Below are 21,015 nucleotides of genomic sequence, written 5' to 3' on the forward strand. Positions count from 1 at the left end.
CAAAGAGGCACTGAGTTTGAAGGTTGGGCTTGAAATACATCCACAGGTCCACCTCCATTTGACTCAAATTATGTCAATTAGCCTATCAGAAGCTTCTAAAGCCATGACATCATTTTCTGAAAATTTCCAAGCTGTTTAAAAGCACAGTCAACTTAGTGTATGTACATTTCTGACCGACTGGGATTGTGATACAGATAATTCTATGTGAAATAATTTGTCTATAAACAATTGTTGGAAAAATGACTTGTCATGCACAAAGTAGATGTCCTAACCGGCTTGCCAAAGCTATAGATTGTTAACAAGAAAGTTGTGGAGTGGTTGAAAAATTAGTTTTAATGACTCCAGCCTAAGTGTATATAAACTTCTGACTTCAACTGTAAATCAATCTCTGAATTTGCTGGGTTCAGCCAGGAATTAGTGGCTAGTCGGAAGAGTGAATTAAATGGTAGGAGTGACATCCCAGCTTCAAGTAGTATCGGAGACATACTCCTGTGTCCGTGAGAATCAGGGCTTCCGCTCAATTACAAGCCATTTCGATCTATGGTGTCCACATATTGATTTATAAGCGAAAACGTTGGTCGGAACTGGTCCCAGAACCACGCAGGTCCCCAAAACAGGGGACTTCACATCTAAGAGGTTTTTTAAGATCTGGGACGAGAAATCTCTCTCCTTTAGTAACAAGGCTACATACAGTACACCCTAGTATGTTTGCATAAGAGTTATAATTTTTACTCGCCAAATGTGTTCAAAACACAGATTGTGATACCATTCAATTCAATAGTTGTGACTCGTACCCTGACTAGTTCCAGAAGCAGCATAACTGTAGGCATGGGAAGTAATGTTCACAGATGATTGGATTTCCTCCTGACATTGTTTATGAAGAATGATTATGAAATGGTCATTAACCAACACTTCACGCTACTAATCATGCAGACCTGTGTGCGTATTTGTTTGTGTGCCTGCGTGCGTGTGTTTGTGTCCATGTAATTGGAATGGGGGAAGAAATCCAATCAGCCTCATCTGCTTCCTCTGCCAGGTGGTTATTCTCTCTCACACACACACACACACACACACACACACACACACACACACACACACACACACACACACACACACACACACACACACACACACACACACACACACACACACACACACACACACACACACACACACACACACACACACTTTCATGTTTCTTTCGACCCCATGAAATTGTATGGGGCTCATTTTTCTGGCATCGTAAATATGTCAGTGAGTAACATGAGAATGTTTCTTTTGAAAAGGTGTGCTGTGATAGTCATTTGAAATGGGTCCTTCTCTCAAAGCAGCCACGGCAGTACGAGTATGACGGTCTCAGGGGTATTACAGTTGTGCTTTGTTTTAGTTCAGCATGAGCGTGAGCCTGGTTGTAGATTCACTGTACATGCTGCTGTTACCAGACATAGGTTCAAATATTATTTGATTTCTTTCAAGAGCTGCACACCAAAACTTTTCTGTAATCACAACACTAAACACTGTAGAATGCACAGTAAAATACCTTGCATTTGTTCTACCAAATTAATTATGGTGCATTGTGGAAAATGTTGTGGGCAGGGATAGAGTCTCTGTATACATACAGTATTTCAAGGCATGCCTTGTAAAAGGTGATATTTGTTGCACCTGTATGTGAGAATGCTGTACCCCCACAGAATACAGTAATTATACTGTATTTTAGGAATTATACAAACATTGACCCGAAAATCTACAGCAATTTACTGGCCAATTACTGCCACTAATTTACTGTATTTCAGAACACAGTACCATGCCGCATGTTTGGAGCAGTGTCTTGTAAAAGGCTCTATTTGTTGCACCCGTTAATTTTTTTATTTTTTTTATTTATTTAACTAGGCAAGTCAGTTAAGAACAAATTCTTATTTTCAATGACAGCCTAGGAACAGTGGGTTAACTGCCTGTTCAGGGGCAGAACGACAGATTTGTACCTTGTCAGCTCGGGGGTTTGAACTTGCAACCTTCCGGTTACTAGTCCAATGCTCTAACCACTAGGCTGTACGCATTTAAGTGATATGTGGTAGTAGTTCCCTAATAATTAAATGTTTATTGGGGATAGATCCGAGGGTTAGTGGTTCTTAAATCTTGAATGTAACCATTTGTGTTTGATCTGGTTTGGCCTGTAATCACAACCTGTTTGGAAACCTTTTTTAGGCCTCTATCAATATGCTGTAATATTCAAATGCCTAGCATCCAACCTGCTTGCTCCAGTCCCTTGGAATCAGTGTTACATTTTGTACAAATAGGTTTCTTACAGTTTATTAGTCACTTTTAAGGTATTGTACAGTGTTTCCTTGCTTTGATATTTTACATATTTTACAATTTACAGTAAGCTGTTAACAAGTTACCGTGAACATCTCAGTAAAGTATTGGCACTATCCAGAGATGGTCAGAGATCATAAAATATCTTGTTGTAATTATTTAGACCAGTGTATCCAGTGTATACAACATTTTCAGGAACTTAACTTGCGATCACTGTGAAATGTTTTTTTTTCCAACCTTGGTTGAGTTCATCGACTGTATTTATATTTTATTATGGATCCTCCATTAGCTGCTGCCAAGGCACAGTCTGTGCTGTTCCATAAGGTGTAGTTTTATCTGTTATTTTAATCAGATTTTACTGCTTGCATGAGTTACTTGATGTGGAATAGAGTTCCATGTAGTCATGGTTCTATGTAGTACTGTGTGTTTCCCACAGTCTGTTCTGGCTTTCGTGACTGTGAAGACACCTCTGGTGGCATGTCTTGTGGGGTATGCATGAGCTGTGGCTTGTCGTTTAAACAGACAACTCGGTGCAAAAATTGTCAAAGACCCCAGTGTTATTTTATTGTGTTACTTTTTATTTAAAAATACTTTAGTTTATTTAGTAAATATTGTCTTTCTTGAACTGCACTGTTGGTTAAGGGCTTGTACAGTAAATAAGCATTTCATGGTAATACCTGTTGTATTCGGCACATAACAAATACAATTTGATTTGATTCAACATGTCAATACTTCTCACAAATACAAGTAGTGATGAACCTAATCTGTCATCTACTTTAAACCAGTAGAGATTGACATGCATAGTATTAATGTTAGCTCTCCATGTACATTTACAGGCCGGCTGTGCTACTTTGTTCTGGGACAATTGTAATTAGCCCATGTCCCTCTTTGTGGCACTTGACCATATGTCTGGACAATAGTCCAGGTTTGGCACAACTAAGGCCTGTAGGACTTATTTTCTAGATAGCATTGTCAAGAAAGCAGAGCAGCACTTTATTACGGACAGACCTCTCCCCTTTTTAGCTACCGTTGCATCAATATGCTTTGCCCATGACAGTTTACAATCCAGGGTTACAACAAGCAGTATAGTCTCCTCATCTTGCTCAATTTCCACATTATTCAAAAAAAATATTTAGTTGAGCTTTAGAGTTTGTCCCAAATACAATGCTTTAAGTTTTTTTATATTAGGAACTGCCCTGGGGAATGCCTGACTCTTCCTGGATTATGTTAGAGAGTCTTTGTGTTCTGTTAGACAGGTAACTCTCTATCCACATTATAGCAGAGGATGTAAAGCCATAACACATGTGTTTTTCCAGCAGCAGGGTTATGATCGATAATATCAAAAGCTGCACTGAAGTCTAACAGCTCCTATAATCTTCTTATTGTTAATATCTCTCAGCCAATTATCATTTGTGTAAGTGTTTACATGTTGAATGCCTTTCCCTATAAACTTGCTGAAAGTCGGTTGTTAATTTATTTACTGTTGAAATAGCATTGTATCTGGTCAAACTATTTTCTCCAAAAGTTTACTAAGAGTTGGTAACAGGCTGATTGGTCAGCTGTTTGATTGCTTTGCTGTTCTTGGGAAGTGGAATTACGTTTGCTTTCCTCCAGGCCTGAGGGCTAACACTTTCCTGTAGGCTTAGATTGAGGAGATTGCAGATAGTAGTGGCAATATAGTCCGCTATCATCCTCAGTCATTTTTCATCCAAATTGTAAGACCCAGGTGGTTTGTCATTAATGATAGAAAACAATCAATTTTTTTCACCTTTTCCACACTAGGTCTGGATGATATTTATTGAATACATTTGATTCATTTGAATGTATGTTATTGCGCAATATTCCAAATATGTTTATTGCAAGAACCAAGTTTTTTGTATCTTTCATTTTTTTCACCGTTTGTCCTCTTGTTCTCATGTTGTTTTTTTGGTCTCGTCTCATTTGTTCCTTCTGTGCTGTGTGCACCTCCCATTTACAACATAGATCTGAATATAATGACGAGATGTTCATGTCTCTGCTCTAACAATCAAAGTTGTTGTCCCAAAGGCGACAAGCTTCTCAGCTAGCACAGTGTGTTATGCAGGTGAGTGAGGACCCAAAAGCGACTTAACAGAAACTGAGTTTATTAAAGTCCAAACAGGGAAAACATAATCCTCAATCCTTTACAGGAGATGTCCAAACAGGGAAAACATAAATCCTCTAGTTGTTGAGGAGAATTGCAGGACAAGCGGCAACAGACTGCAGGTCCCTTCGGGTAGGCGCGGGCCGTAGCGGACAGAGACACCTGCTCACACGCAGCATCTGATGAAAAGGCAAAACACGACAGCACAGAACAAGGACACAGCAAACAAGAATCCGACAAGGACAGAGGCAGAAACCGAGAGAGAAATAGAGACCTAATCAGAGGGCAAAATAGGGGACAGGTGTGAGAGAGTAAACGAGGTCGTTAGGAGAATGAGGAACAGCTGGGAGCAGGAACGGAACGATAGAGAGAGAGAGGGATAGCGAGAGAGAAAGAAACCTAATACGACCAGCAGGGGGAAACGAAGGGAAGAGAAAGCACAGGGACAAGACATGACAATACATGACAATACATGACACAGTGGATCTGGGCCGATTCCGTCTGAGAGTCGGGGAACACGGCTGAGAATCAGACTCGGCCGACATCATGTGGACAGAGTGTTGGCCGCCTTCAGCAATATTACTTATGACTAGCATGCAGAGATTGAGCTTGAGCTGATTCCGTTGAGTTATCTGGCCCAAATATATTACTTGGGGCTTGGGCCGATTCCAGTGAGAGTTATCTGGCCCAAATGTACAGTGGCTTGCGAAAGTATTCACCCCCTTGGCATTTTTCCAATTTTGTTGCCTTACAACCTGGAATAAAAAAAATGATTTTTAAGGGGGTTGTATCATTTGATTTACACAACATGCCTAACACTTTGAAGATGCTAAATATTTTTATATTTACAAAAAATGAAACAACAAGACAGAAAACTTGAGCGTGCATATAGTTATTCACCCCCCCCCCCCCAAAGTCAATACTTTGTAGAGACACCTTTTGCAGCAATTACAGCTGCAAGTCTCTTGGGGTATGTCTCCATAAGCTTGGCACATCTAGCCACTTGGATTTTTGCCCATTCTTCAAGGTAAAACTGCTCCAGCTCCTTCAAGATGGATGAGTTCCTCTGGTGTTCAGCAATCTTTAAGCGTCATATCACAGACTCTCAATTCTCAATTGAGTCATTGTCCTGCTGGAAAGTGAACCCCCATCCCAGTCTCATATCTCTGGAAGACTGAAACCGGTTTCCCTCAAGAATTTCCCTGTATTTAGTGCCATCCATCATTCGTTAAATTCTGACCAGTTTCCCAGTCCCTGCCGATGAAAAACATCCTCACATCATGATGCTGCCACCACCATGATTCACTGTGGGGATGTTGTTCTCGGGGTGATGAGAGGTGTTGGGTTTGCGCCAGACATAGGATTTTCCTTGATGGCCAAATAACTACATTTTTGTCTCATCGGGGCAGAATATCATCTTCCCTATATTTGGGTAGTCTCCCACATGCCTTTGACGAACACCAAACGTGTTTGCTTATTTTTTTCTTTATGCAATGGCTTTTTTTCTGGCCACTCTTCCGTAAAGCCCAGCTCTGTGGAGGGTACAACTTAAAGTGGTCCTATGGACAGAAACTCCAATCTCTGCTGTGGATCTTTGCAGCTCTTTCAGTGTTATCTTTGGTCTCTTTGATGCCTCTCTGATTAATGCCCCTCTTGTGTTGTCTGTGAGTTTTGGTGGGCAGCCCTCTCTTGCTGGGGTGGTGCCATATTCTTTCCATTTTTTTATAATGGATTTCATGGTGCTCTGTGGGATGTTCAAAGTTTAGGATATTTTTTATAACCCAACCTTGATCTGTACTTCTCCACAACTTTGTCCTTGACCTGTTTGGAGAGCTCCTTGGTTTTCTTAGTGCCGCTTGCTTGGTGGAGCCCCTTGCTTAGTGGTGTTGCAGACTCAGGGGCCTTTCAGAACAGGTATATACTGAGATCTTATGACAGATCATGTGACACTTAGATTGCACACAGGTGGACTTTATTTAACTAATTATGTGACTTCTGAAGGTAATTGGTTGCACAAGATCTTATTTAGGGGCTTCATAGAAAATGGGGTGAATACATATGCACGCATCACTTTTCCGTTATTTATTTTTTTGATTTTTTTGACAGGAAAAACACCAAGTGCGGTGAATACTTTTGCAAGGCACTGTATACATGTGGCTCGGTGCGATTCCAGCGATAGTTATCTGGCCCAAATGTATTACTTGGGGCTCGGGCCCATTGGGGCTACTCTCTATATAATTAACATTTCATTATTTATTTTTCTATATTTTCTCATTGTTTCTGTGATAAAAAAATACAATTAACATTTAAATTGAATTCTTTAAGAATCCTGTGTAGTACTTTAGTATTTTGATACTTTGTGCAAGGCAATTGATAAGCTGCGCCTCCCGAGTGGGGCAGCGGTCTAAGACACTGCAACGCAGTGCAAGCTGCCTTGCGACAGATTCTGGTTTGTGACCCGTGCCGGCCGTGACCAGGAGACCCATGAGTTGAGGCATAATTTGCCCAGCATAGTTCGAGTTAGAGGAGGGTTTGGCGGGCCGGGATGTCATCGCGCTGTGGCAGGCCATGCACATGTTTTTTTTGTGGATAGGTATAATTTGTATTTATAAAATGTATAATAGTAAAATAACTAAATTGACTAAATTGGGTAGTTTGGTATACTTTTATTTCAATTTGCATCGGAAAGCATTTGGGTGGATTCTGGTAAAACGTTGGCTGAATCCGGGCAGACAGGAACGGGCCGATGTACTTGGGCCGATTCTGGGCAGTCATTCATTTTGAGTCGGTTCCGGGCTGATTCAATCAGTTCGCATCTTGGCCGATTCCTCAATCCTAGCTGGGTTAGGTCTAAAATATGCCCATAGATATACGCATTGGGCTTATTTTGGACACAATTTGGCGAGAGTGAAACCTATCACTTTACCTCTTCCTCCCTGTTTACACAAGTACCTCTCCTGCCACACACACGCTAAATTGAGAGATCACTTCCTCCTCTCTGACAAGCCGTTTCAACTCACTATTTGCATTTGAGGATTCGTCCAACAGAATCGGTCATGTGGACACCGAAACACATTGAGACATTATTTTGCTGTAAGAGGAGAAGTTAACCTCTTGAACAATACTTTTTTATTTATCAACTATTCAAATTGCGCGCAGAGCAGACACTACTGAGTATCAATGAACATTGATTCCGGAAAATGAATGCTCAGTTTTGCGGTACCACCTACTGCTAGCAGCATTTTAGCCAAAGACTGTTACACTAGCTGTATTGTCTGTGTTTTATAAATGTGCAATAGGTATAAAACACAATTATATTGTGTTTTAGGAAACTGCCAACTCGTTCTCAGTCTGAGAAATAAGGTAGGCCACTTGATTTCAACATCTGAACAAAGTGGACAGCACATCATGCTGTTCAAACAGTTGGAGACAGAATGTGTTCATGACAATACATCTGTTCTGCCTTGTTCGCTAGCAAATAGATCCAATTGAAATAAAGATCAGCTGGCTACTTATTACCACGTGGGCTTTTGCTTGAGAGATTGTTTATGAGACCTGTTGTCACGATCGTCGTATGGAGGGGACCAAAGCGCAGCGTGGTGTGAATACATTCTTCTTTATTTAATGAAGAACACTTAAACAAAAACCAACAAAACGATTAAGACGACCGTGACCGCTATATAAACAATGTGCTAACGTGCAACATAACATAGACAATAACCCACGAAATACCCAAAGAAGATGGCTGCCTAAATATGGTTCCCAATCAGAGACAACGATAAACACCTGCCTCTAATTGAGAACCAATCTGGGCAACCATAGACCAACATAAACACCTAGATGAAAACAACACCATTAATCTACAAAAAAACCTATACAGTACAAACACCATGGAATGAGACAAAAACACACATATCACCCATGTCACACCCTGACCTAACCAAAATAATAAAGAAAACAAAGAATACTAAGGTCAGTGCGTGACACATGTGATAATTGTCTATAATGCCTGCTACAATAAGTTATTATTAGTGAATGTGCTTTATGCGTGGTTCTGTTCAAATTTGTAACAAAAAGGCCCTTTTCACATTCAGACGTGAAAGCCAGATCAGTAATTATTGCGAAAAAGCAGGTTAAACTATTTTGACAAAATATTAAAATTATGATTGGGGCTTATATTTAGCCTAATTTCACACACCCAGAATTCATTATATTATTGCTGACTGTTTGAAATGCATTGTAACTTACATTTTTCAACATCTTATTTCGATATATATATATATATATATATTGTGAATCGCCCATAAATGTGAAAGAAATCGAGATGTGATTTTTAGCCCATATCGCCCAGCTCACTTTACTGTAATCAAAATTACAATAACATTTCATAATTTTGTCTGATACTCGTGGATGTGTAGTGTCAGAATTTAATGTTGGCATGTCATGGCAAAGTTTACTAGTCTTCTCAATTAAAAAATAGTTAAAGTAGTTGGCAATATCAGTGGGTTTTGTGATGAATGAGCCATCTGATTTACTGAATGATGGAGCTGAGTTTGCCTTTTTACCCAAAATGTCATTTAAAGTGCTCCAAAGATTTTGTTCGGTTTAGTCACCTGATTTCTCAATTTACAGTGCTGTGCAGCCAGACGTATTTGCCATTCCTTTTGCCTCATCCCTCTCAACCATAAAATGTTTAAATTCCGAATCAATCCAAGGGGATTTAACAGTTTTACATGTTCTTAATGTGTGCATGCTTACTAGTAACTGGAATAAGTAATTTCATAAATGTGTCAAGTGCAGCGTCTGGTTGTTCCTCATTACACACCCCAGACCAGCAAAGATTCTTTACCATAGGAATTACTACAAAACCTCTTGTATGACCTCTTATACACTATATTAGGCCCATGTTTTGGAACTTTGGTTTTCCTAGACATGGCAACTTTATTATGATCAATCTTCTCAGTGCTAACAGCATAACTCAGGTTCATAAGCATATAATTACTGCTGACAATAGCTGTAGGATTGACAGAGGTATTTAGGGGAGTTAGAGGGACATAAATTAGGTTACTTACATTATGACTGCCAACACCACTGGGACAATGTACATTTGCAGCAGCAATATGACAATTCAGCGACACAGTGGCAGGGATTATTTGAGCAGGGCTTGGGTTACTGATAAGTCATTGTCTCAATGGAGCCTTCAAATGCATTGACATGGTCCAGGAAACAAGATTGATGGACTCCTTCCAGGACAAGAGCATCGGACAAGAGCCGCTGCTAAATTACCAAAATGTTAATGTAAAAATTAAAACTTGCAAAGAACACTGGGTAATATGTCACTGGGTAATTACAATAATATTATGTAATTATATTTGGTACTGTAATTAGATTACAGTAACTGGCTTGGTAACATTTTGGTACCATCAATGGATTACAGTAGCTGTACTGTAACATAAATTACAGTAACTCACTGACCAATTGCTGCCAGTAAGTTACTGTAACATTTTAAGGAAATGTTTTACAGTGCAGTCTAACTTTTTTTCTGTGCTCAGTTGAGGCACTATTTATAAGTAATCACTACCAATTTCAAGTAAACAAATGAATGCATTCTGTTTAGTTTGGCTTGACTGAGGCACATACATGGACTCTACAGGCTGCTGTAAACAGGTTGTAAGTGGACAGCCAGAGAGGTTGATTCTGTGTTTAGTTGAAGCACCGCTCAGTCATAAGCAATCAGTACAATGCTCAAGAAAACACTCTCACTAGCTCCTTCAACTCAAGACAATACACTTTGGATAAAAGTTTGCAGCATTAACTCACTTTTTCATAATTTGTCATATACATTTTGTTTCATGCTTTCTTCTTGGTGACTTGCCATTTAAGGGGCATTGGATTGTTCTCTCTGAAGAACCGGTTAAGGGTCAGACTTACCAATAAATCTGACTGCCGATAGGTACTTAGCACCTCTGCCAGAGTGTCAGAAGTTAACTTTTTGTTGTTCTCGTAAAAGTGTTCTATCGCCGATTTAGTTTGTTTAAATCCTACAGGCCACCAGGTACCTGCTGTAGGTAATGTTGTTTCTAGTTAGCTAGAATTTGAAGTAATCCCTTGTTGATACTAACCAGATGGCCACAACTAGTTAACTAGCGTAATTAAATCACAATGGATTGATTTTTTAAACGAACCAGCTGCCGGTTAGCTGTCAAGTAGCTAGCAAGCTCTGTTATGCTAATTGAAAATGCTTACCATTTTGCTAACATTAGCTTGCAAGCAAACTGGCACTGGCAATATGGGATAATGGAGAGTGAATTGCATTATTTCTTCATCATCTTGCTAGATAGCTAGCTTGGTAAAGCATTTAGTGTTCTGTGTATTGTGCTGCATTTACCACCCCATTATTTTCATATGAAGTGTACACTACATGACCAGAAGTATGTGGACACCTGCTCGATAAACATCTTGTTCCAAAATCATGGGAATTAGTATGAAGTTCATCTCCCCTTTGCTGCTATAACAGCCTCCACTCTTCTGGAAAGGATTTCCACAAGAGCATTAGTGAGGTCGGGCACTGATGCTGGGGGCAGTTAGGCTTGGCTCGCAGTCGGTGTTCCAATTCATCCCAAAGGTGTTCAATGGGTTTGAGGTCAGGGCTCTATGTAGGTCAGTCAAGTTCTTCCACACCGATCTCGACAAACCATTTCTGTATGAACCTCGCTTTGTGCACAAGGGCATTCTCATGCAGGAATGGCCCATCCCCAAACTGTTTGCTCAAAGTTGGATGCACAGAATCATCTGGAATGTCATTGTATGCTGTAGCGTTAAGATTTCCTTTCACTGGAACTAAGGGGCGTAGCCCAAACCATGAAAAACAGCCACAGACCATGATTCCTCATCCACCAAACTTTACAGTTGGCACTATGCATATTGGCAGGTAGCGTCCGTCGAGCTGACAGATGATTAAGCGTGATTCATCACTCCAGAGAATGTGTTTCCACTGCTCCAGAGTCAAATGGAGGTGAGTTTACACCACTCAGGCTGACACTTGGCATTGCACATTGGTCATTTTAAGCTTGTGTGTGGCTGCTCGGTCATGGAAACCCATTTCACGAAGCTCCTGGCAAACAGCCTTCGTTGCCTTGCTTCCAGAGGCAGTTTTGAACTCAGTATTGAGTGTTGCAACCAAAGAAAGACCATTTTTACGTGCTTTAGCACTAGGCGGTCACATTCATCGAGTTTGTGTGGCCTACCACTTCATCACTGAGCCGTTGTTGTTGCTAGATGTTTCCACTTCACAAAAACAGCACTTACAGTTGACCGGGGCAGTTCTAGCAGGACAGAAATTTGATGAACTTATACTTGTTGGAAAGGTGGCATCCTATGACAGTGCCACGTTGAAAGTCACTGAGCTTTCAGTAAGGCCAATCTATTGCCAATGTTTGTCTATGGAGATTGCAGGCTGTGCGCTCGAGTGTATACACCTGTCAGCAACGGGTGTGGCAGAAATAGCCTAGTCCACTTATTTGAATGGGTTTCCACATACTTTTGTATATAGTGTATGTGACTGCCTACAGTAGCTAGCTAAGTTATGAGCAGGTGTACATTATCAAACGGAACATAACAAAACAAACTTATTCAAGCACAAAACACCTTAGCTAGATGTAAAAGATGGAAAGACTTGTTCTAGAAAAGAAAGCTCTATTCTACACATGGTTGGCAGGTCTAGCTACATTTTCCAGTTAAATTACCACTCAAAACTCACCCACAAGTCCTTAAAACTAGCTCAACATTTGTTGGTTGCAAGAAGTGGTCTTGCCACATTTATCCAATAGGAGTCTCCATAATGGAAATCAAAATACACTGGTATAATTGCATTACCTTGTTCTCTGCATTCTTTGTTATTGGTTTATGACACCAAAGTATTTAATCTGAACTATAGAATGATTAATAGTTAATGGCTAAGATTATTATTTTTGGTTCAGAAAACATTATTGTGAAATGGTGTGAACACAATATTAAACGTTGTAATAGTGTTAATACAAGTCACATTGCTATTTCTTTTTTGTACCTTCAACTGGAGTATAAAAATCGAAATGCCCCAACAGTTTGCTTTATTGGCTTCTTTAATTTAATAAAAATTTTAATTAATGTATTGCTCCAGCCGGATATCCCAGTCATCCATCCCTCGGAGCAAAATGGAAAGGGAAGAGAGAGAGGAGATCCATCATGAGTCCAGTACATCAAGAGTTTTATTCTAATAGTAGGGAGTGGATTACACCAGGAAAAGGAACCTCTTTTTCCATTTTTCTTGTCAATTCTGTAGGCTCCACCAAGTGGAGGTTCGTGCTCTCTGATTGGCTCAAAGTCAAGACCTCAACCACTGAAGAGCATTGTGATTCTACAAGTAGACACGGAAGATTTGTCTGTACCAGGTTGGTACACTGTAGGGAAGTATTTTGTTCTAGAAAGAGGGAATTGGCCTCCTGCTGTGCTAACTACCTACCGTAGTCAGATTTCTCTGTGTCTGTACCATTATTTGAATGGTCTTTGCTGTAGATCTATTCTATTTGTTCAGACAGGTTGAGTTTAAACTGAAAATCAATGAGTGTTCTTTATAAACTCCTTCACCTCACAAACAGGATTATAGCGTTCCAGCTGGTTAGAGAGAGTCAGTCTGCATGTTTTCAGGCAAATAACGACTTCTACATACTCAAGACATGCTTTGCTAAACCCCCATCCAACCCAACCCCTCTGTCTCTCTGTCTTCTCTTTCCTTCTCGGCCACTCAGTGCCAGGTTAGGTGGGAGAGAGTTGGAGGAGTCTGGTTCTACCTGTGTAAAATCAAACCTGCAACAAACCCTCCCATTGGCTCAGACCCCTGAAAACACCACCCCCAAACCATGGCTTGAAACTCAACACCTGTGACGTCACAGTGTAGCATTGGCAGTGGCTTTGCTGGCCTGTTCAGAACTCTGTGGGTATTCATTGGAGAGTGTCCCAGGAGAGATCGAGCTCCAGTGACCCCAGCAAGGCTCCCACACCGTTGGTAGGATTCAGTGGAATCTGTACAGACGGTGGCCATTTCACACCGCATAGTAAGGAGAGGGCCAGGCAGCTCGAGGCAAAGGAGTAAAGACACAACCAGAGTTAGACTACTTAGCAGCCAACCTGAAATGCTGCAACCTTCCTTCTTTCCCAGTTTCTTTCCCTCCACCTGTAGTGGCTAGTCCCCACCACCCTGGTCTCTCTCTCTCTCTCTCTCTCTCTCTCTCTCTCTCTCTCTCTCTCTCTCTCTCTCTCTCTCTCTCTCTCTCTCTCTCTCTCTCTCTCTCTGACTGCAGACTGACTGAGGTTCTGTGCTAAAGGACTAAAGGATATTGAGTAGAATCTTGTATGTATTTTTGAGGAATGACAGCAGTTTCAAAGACAAGTTTTATTTCCTGAGGAGTTTCCTTTATTGTGTATTTTTCATTTGGACATTGAAATGGGTAAGTGTGGCTCTTTACTGCATTTTGTTTTGTTGTTCTGAAAATGTATTATATAGCAGAAGTGGTCAAGTGCAAAGAATTTAAAGGAAAGTTGGTATTGGGTGAATTTATATTTGGGTGATTAAAGCGATTCTCAGTTTTGTTATTTTATCTAGAGCCAGATCTGTCTTGTCTTGTTAGAATTGCAAATTCTGACATCAACTGTTTTTGTCTGTTAACAAAGTAACCCCACTTGGTCAAAGTAAACACACATACAAGCACACAAAGCAGTCACAGAGCGTTGACTAAAGACTAGAGCCTCTAATAGTTGTCCTCTGGCCAATCTTTGCCCTGAGATACCTGTACTAAGGTGAGACTATGTTGTCAAGTTGAGAGTTTGTGTGTGAGCATGTAGATTCAAGGGGCCTGTGTGTGTTCTCCACAAGTCGCCATCTCCCACGGTAATATTAGCATACTTCACCCGAAACCAGTGTCTATACTATCCATGTAGTTGTTTAAATAACAACCTCAGTTTTAGATGAAAAGCTATATTTGTTTCGCAACTTGGCGTTAATGCAGTAGATACAAATTCAAGAGGTTAAATAAAGGAACTGTAATTCAACTTTTTATTGTGCCTGCCTGCTTGGGAAAATCTAAATATATTATTCTGAAGATAAGGAATGGAAGCATAGTTTTTTGTGAATGTTCCACATGAAAGATAGTGGCTTAATGAGAACATTAATTTGTTTTCAAAAGGGATATACACTACCGTTCAGAAGTTAGAAATAGGAGCTAGCAAGAGGACAAGTACATTAGAGTGTCTAGTTTGAGAAACAGATGCCTCACAAGTCCTCAACTGACAGCTTTATTAAATAGTACCCGCAAAACACCAGTCTCAACGTTACCAGTAAAGAGGCGACTCAGGGATGTTGGCCTTCTAGGCAGAGTTCCTCTGTCCATTGTCTGTGTTTTTCTGCCCATCTTAATCTTCTTTAAATCAGCACAACCGTTTTAAGCTGTGCTAACAATTGTAAAAGGGTTTTCTAATGATCAATTAGCCTTTTTAAATGATGAACTTAGATTAGCTAACACAGCGTGCCATTGGAACACAGATGTGACGGTTTGATGTTATTTTAATGGACAAAAAATGAGCTTTTATTTCAAAACAAGGACATTTCTAAGTGACCCCAAACTTTTTAAAGGTAGAGTAAGTAGTCAAATGATACAAAGAAAATAGGCCAGTTTCTATGAACTGGTGAACCCGTTCTTCTTTCATTGATAATGCACTCCATCAGATAGACATGTATTTGGGTGAAAAGGTAGTTTCCCTGAACAAGCTGTCTCTTACTTTGTTCACCAGAAAACTGGGAGCTTCTCAAGGGAGAGATTACATTTCAGCAGCTAGGCATACACCTGTGTCGCAAATGACACCCTGTTCCCTATGTAGTGCACATCTTTTGACAAGGGCCCATATGGAATAGGATGCCATTTGGGGCACAACCTACGTCCTTCAACCAGCCTATTGTAAGCAGGCTAATTCAACAATCCCTCTCTACAGTCTGTTAGTCTTTTATTTAGAGAAGTCACCATTTGCCTCTTGGTGGCCTATATGTTTCTATTACCTCACTCTGGAGCCACTTCACAGCCAGCTAGCTCCTATTCATAATGACACAGTCTGTGTGTGTGTGTGTGTGCAGGTGACCCCTAGCTAACAGAGGAAACATCTCTATGGGTCCATACAGGCAGGGAACAAATTCCAGTAGTGAGCAGTTCTGGACACAAATTGGTGCGCCTGGCACCTACTACCATACCCTGTTCAGCCCCTGAGCCCCCTGTCTGCCTGTTTCATCCACCCTGGCCCCCAGCCCGATGCCATACAGCAGGAATCTGAGAGCAGGCTTTGCTGTGCTCAAGGCAGGTTAATTGCATTGCAGATTCCTCCACTAATGGAGCTAATCTCTGTAAAACAACACATTTCACATTTGTGGAGGCTATGTTTGTGTTCTAGTCTGCAGGTTAGCATTTTTCATCATGAATCTTGGTTCTGAATGCAGCTCTGCACAGTGGTCATTAAATCTGATTTTTAACACTAACCTTAACAATAATTTTAACCTCATGCTCACCCTAGTGCCTAACCCTTTCCTATCTTCAGGATTGGTGAGTCACCTGTGGGACAGTTGAGCTAACATAGGCTAAAGCGATTAGTATGAGGTTGTAAGTAACAAGAACATTTCCCAGGACATAGACATATCTGATATTGTCAGAAAGCTTAAATTCTTGTTAATCTAACTGCACTGTCCAATTTACAGTAGCTATTACAGTGAAATAATGCCATGCTATTGTTTGAGGAGTGCACAATTTTGAACATGAAAAGTTATAAATAAACAATTAGGCACATTTTGGCTGCCTTGATACAAAAATTCTAACAGAAATGTAATGGTTCATTGGATCAGACTAAAACTTTACCCATATACTGCTGCCATCTAGTGGCCAATATCTACATTTAACCTGGCCTGGAATAATACATTATGGCCTTTCTCTTGCATTTCAAAGATGATGGTACAAGAAAAATACAAAGAAACCATTTTTTTCTTTCTTTGTATTATCTTTTACAAGATCTAATGTGTTATATTCTCCTACATGTCACATAGAGAGAGACACATTTATGGAAAGACACTCGTGACTTACACACAAAGAATATATACGCACACAAAGACATCCAAGCAAGAAGTACATGCACGCACAGACACAGGTTGTAACCTGAGGTTTAAGTGTAACGGTTTACAATAGTTTGATGTGGATCAAACCAATGTTTCTCTGTAAAACTAGTAATTTGGTTTTCTTATGAAGGCAGTCTTTCTGTTTATGTCTCTGCTCTTTGAAGTGGGGATTCAAAGGCCTCTCCCTCCAACCATAAGCTTTTGAAGAAGATTTCAAAATAGATGGAATTTAATCACCATTTGATTATCAAGCCTTCGCTATTTATGATAGTGACTGTCTGTGGATTTGGAGTTTTGTTATTTGGAGTCCCAAATAACATCCAACACAAAAATTGTGTAGTGCTTCATAAATAGTGCACTACGCAGGGAATGCCATTTTCAAAAAGTGCCTCTATTGCTCTTCTTGTCTGAAATGGGAGCCGCCCATCTGGCAGTTGGACACACCAATTAGGCTTGATCCGGCTCATGCTTGTCAAAGGTTTTTATAAACCAGTGTTCATCCCCATTCTGAACCACAAAGTAACCTATAAGGCAATGAACACGTGAGGCTATAGACTGCCTGTATGAGCAGGGGCTCTTTTGTGGTCGAGGCTCTCTAAACTTTCTCAACTCATTTACCTAAAAATATATTTTTACTCTCCCATGTCTTGACACTGTTATTGATATGGAGGTTTGTGTCAGTGTACTGGGAAGCCTCTCCAAGTCTCCCTTCTTCTTCATTTTCTCTTCATGTCTATTGGCCACCTCAGGTAGCTCAGCAACAGGAGAAACCATGAAGTGTCTTTGAAATGGTATAAGGGGATGTGATGGTGAAGGCCCAACCTGGGGGCATCCCCACCAAATGACATCCCATTCCCTTTATAGTACACTACTTTTGACCAGAGTCCTATGGGCCTTGGTCAAAAGTACAGTGCACTAAAAAGAGAGTAGTGGGCCATTTGGGACAAATTATAGACTCCATCCAGAGAGCAACAGACAGGCTGAGGATTCCTGTCCAGACACGCCATGTGAATGCAGAGAGAGCTGGCTGTGTCCTAAGAGGAAACAGCCATACTCCATGTTATATGTTCACTTCACAAGCCTGGCAGTTAGTACAATGTAACAATAAAATTGAGGTATTGTACGGGGGATGGGTTCTTTAAGTATGTTTCATCATTCATGTACAGTACAGTGGTTCTTCCTTTAAAAGTTTTGAGTTTATGCTGCGACCATTTGTGATAGATGGTGGCAGATTGTGGTAAATTGTGTCATTCTGGAAACAATGGCTGACACTTAAATGAAGAACCACTGTATTTGTGTGATTCATCAATGAAAAAAAGTAGTGCACTATTCCATTCCAGCCATCTAAAAAGTAGTGCACAAAATAGTATATCATACTACATATGAGGAAAAAGTAGTGCACTGAAAAAAGTAGTGCTAACAACCAGGTTCAATGTAAAATTAGGCTCTAACTAGCAAAGCAAATGGCTCTAGATATGAATAATATCTTATAGACATAACGTTGGGCCAGTCAGTTAATGTTAGCTAGCTAGCTAACAGTACACCATTTGGGACAAATTATAGACTCCATCCAGAGAGCAACAGACAGGCTGCCATCTGTTTTGTCACCAAAGCCCCATATACTACCCACCACTGCGACCTGTATGCTCTCGTTGGCTGGCCATCGCTTCATACTCGTCTCCAAACCCACTGGCTCCAGGTCATCTACAAGACCCTGCTAGGTAAATTCCCCCTTATCTCAGCTCACTGGTCACCATAGCAGCACCCACCTGTAGCACGCCCTCCAGCAGGTATATTTCTCTGGTCACTCCCAAAACCAATTGTTCCTTTGGCCGCCTCTCCTTCCAGTTCTCTGCTGCCAATGACTGGAACAAACTACAAAAATCTCTGAAACTGGAAACACTTATCTCCCTTACTAGCTTTAAGCACCAGCTGTCAGAGCAGCTCACAGATTACTTCACCTGTACATAGCCCATCTATAATTTAGCCCAAACAACTACCTCTTTCCCTATTGTATTTATTTATTTATTTTGCTCCTATGCACCCCATAATTTCTATTTCTACTTTGCACATTCTTCCACTGCATATCAACCATTCCAGTGTTTTACTTGCTATATTGTATTTACTTCTCCACCATGGCCTTTTTTAAACTTTACCTCCCTTATCTCACCTCACTTTCTCACATTGTATATAGACTTTTTCTACTGTATTATTGACTGTATGTTTGTTTTACTCCATGTGTAACTCTGTGTTGTTGTATGTGTTGAACTGCTTTGCTTTATCTTGGCCAGGTTGCAATTGTAAATGAGAACTTGTTCTCAACGTGCCTACCTAGTTAAATAAAGGTGAAATAAAATAAAAATAAAAATCTTACTCTAATTCCACTGATTTCAAAACTCAATCCTCCAGAACGTGGAGAACAACACACATAAAGTGGAGAATAACACTTATGCAGCTCCATTACATGATACATTTGTAAAACAGCTGAGTTTGACAGGATTACCAAAACAGACTGACCAGCTCAAATAGACAGAAACCAGCTATATGGCAAACCAATCCAAACTACTCTCTCTGCATGTCCAGCCCACTCATTATCTTTGCCAATCGTTGATAGCGGGCAGGTTGCTGACTTTTTCTGTGGCTTAATCAACAGGGCTTGTAATTTAACAATTGTATTCGTATTTACAGATGGCATACACATAGGTTATTAAGGCACATGAAAGTTCAAATGTTACAGAAAACATTTCTGACCAAAAAAACGCATTTTGATTTAAAAAAAACATTCAAATTGCTCTTCCGTGAAGTCGTGAATTCCGACATATGCCTAGTTTCCTGAAATGGGGATCAATTCTGTTGTTGTCCACCCCCGGGACAGTTGAGCGAACATAGGCTAATGTGATTAGTATGAGTCTGTAAGTAACAAGAACATTTCCCAGGATATAGACATACCTGAGACAGTGGCATGCGAAACCATTCACCCCCTTGGCATTTTTCCTATTTTGTTGCCTTAACCTGGAATTAAAATAGATTTTGGGGGGTTTGTATCATTTGATTTACACAACATGCCAACCAATTTGAAAATGCAAGATATTTTTTATTGTGAAACAAACAAGAAATAAGCCAAAAAAACAGAACACTTGAGCTTGCATAACTATTCACCCCCCCCAAAGTCTAACTTTTTAGAGCACCCTTTTGCAGCAATTACAGCTGCAAGTCTGGGGTATGTCTCTATAAGCTGGGCACATCTAGCCACTGGGATTTTTACCCATTCTTCAAGGCAAAACTGCTCCAGCTCCTTCAAGTTGGATGGGTTCCGCTGGTGTACAGCAATCTTTAAGTCTTACCACAGATTCTCAATTGGATTGAGGACTGAGCTTTGACTAGGCCATTCCAAGACATTTAGATGTTTCCCCTTAAACCACTTGAGTGTTTCTTTAGCAGTATGCTTAGGGTCATTGTCCTGCTGGAAGGTCAACCTCCATCCCAGTCTGAAATCTCTGGAAGACTGAAACAGCATTTCCCTGTATTTAGCACCATCCATCATTCCATCAATTCTGACCAGCTTTCCAGTCCCTGCCGATGAATAACATCCCCACAGCATGATGCTGTGGATGGTGTTCTCGGGATGATGGGAGGTGTTGGGTTTGTGCCAGACATAGCATTGTCCTTGATGGCCCAAAAGATAAATTTAGTCTCATCTGACCAGTACCGTCTTCCATATGCATTTGCTTATTTTTTTCTTCAAGCAATGTTTTTTTCTGACCCCTCTTCCGTAAAGCCCAGCTCTGTGGAGACTACGGCTTAAAGTGGTCCTATTGACAGATACTCCAATCTCCACTGTGGAGCATTGCAGCTCCTTCAGTGTTATCTTTTGTCTCTTTGTTGCCTCTCTGATTAATGCTCTCCTTGCCTGGTCTGTGAGTTTTGGTGGGAGGCCCTCTCTTGGCAGGTCTGTTGTGGTGCCATATTCTTTCCCTTTTTAAATAATGGATTTAATGGAGCTCTGTGGGATGTTCAAAGTTTCCGATATTTTTTTGTCATCCAACCCTGATCTGTACTTCTCCACAACCTTGTTTCTGACCTGTTTGGAGAGCGCCTTGGTCTTCATTGTGCCACTTGCTTGGTGGTGCCCCTTGCATAGTGGTGTTGCAGACTCTGGGGCCATTCAGAACAGGTGTATATATACTGAGATCATGTGGCAGGTCATGTGACACTTAGATTGCACACAGGTGGACTTTATTTAACTAATTATGTGACTTCTTAAGATAAATGGGTCCATGAGATCTTATTTAGTTGCTTCATAGCAAAGGAGGTGACTTCATATGCAAAGGAGGTGACTTCATATGCAAAGGAGGTGACTTCATATGCAAAGGAGGTGACTTCATATGCAAAGGAG

At 40.6% G+C, this 21,015-nt stretch overlaps 1 protein-coding gene across 15 annotated transcripts in view; it reads left to right on the top strand.

The window, feature by feature from the left end:
* The window catches only part of LOC124037908 (receptor-type tyrosine-protein phosphatase F-like), a 448,750-nt gene that overhangs the window by 81,890 nt on the left and 345,845 nt on the right, over positions 1-21,015 (top strand). The window contains exon 1 of one of the 15 annotated variants that reach the window (XM_046353140.1): positions 13,424-13,920. The exons of the other annotated variants lie outside the window; for them this stretch is intronic. The gene's annotated coding sequence lies outside the window, so the exon portion shown is untranslated. Of the gene's footprint in view, positions 1-13,423; positions 13,921-21,015 lie in introns of those variants that run through there. 15 annotated transcript variants of the gene reach the window in all.

Source organism: Oncorhynchus gorbuscha, linkage group LG06, assembly GCF_021184085.1.
Source record: "Oncorhynchus gorbuscha isolate QuinsamMale2020 ecotype Even-year linkage group LG06, OgorEven_v1.0, whole genome shotgun sequence".
NCBI lineage: Eukaryota > Metazoa > Chordata > Actinopteri > Salmoniformes > Salmonidae > Oncorhynchus > Oncorhynchus gorbuscha.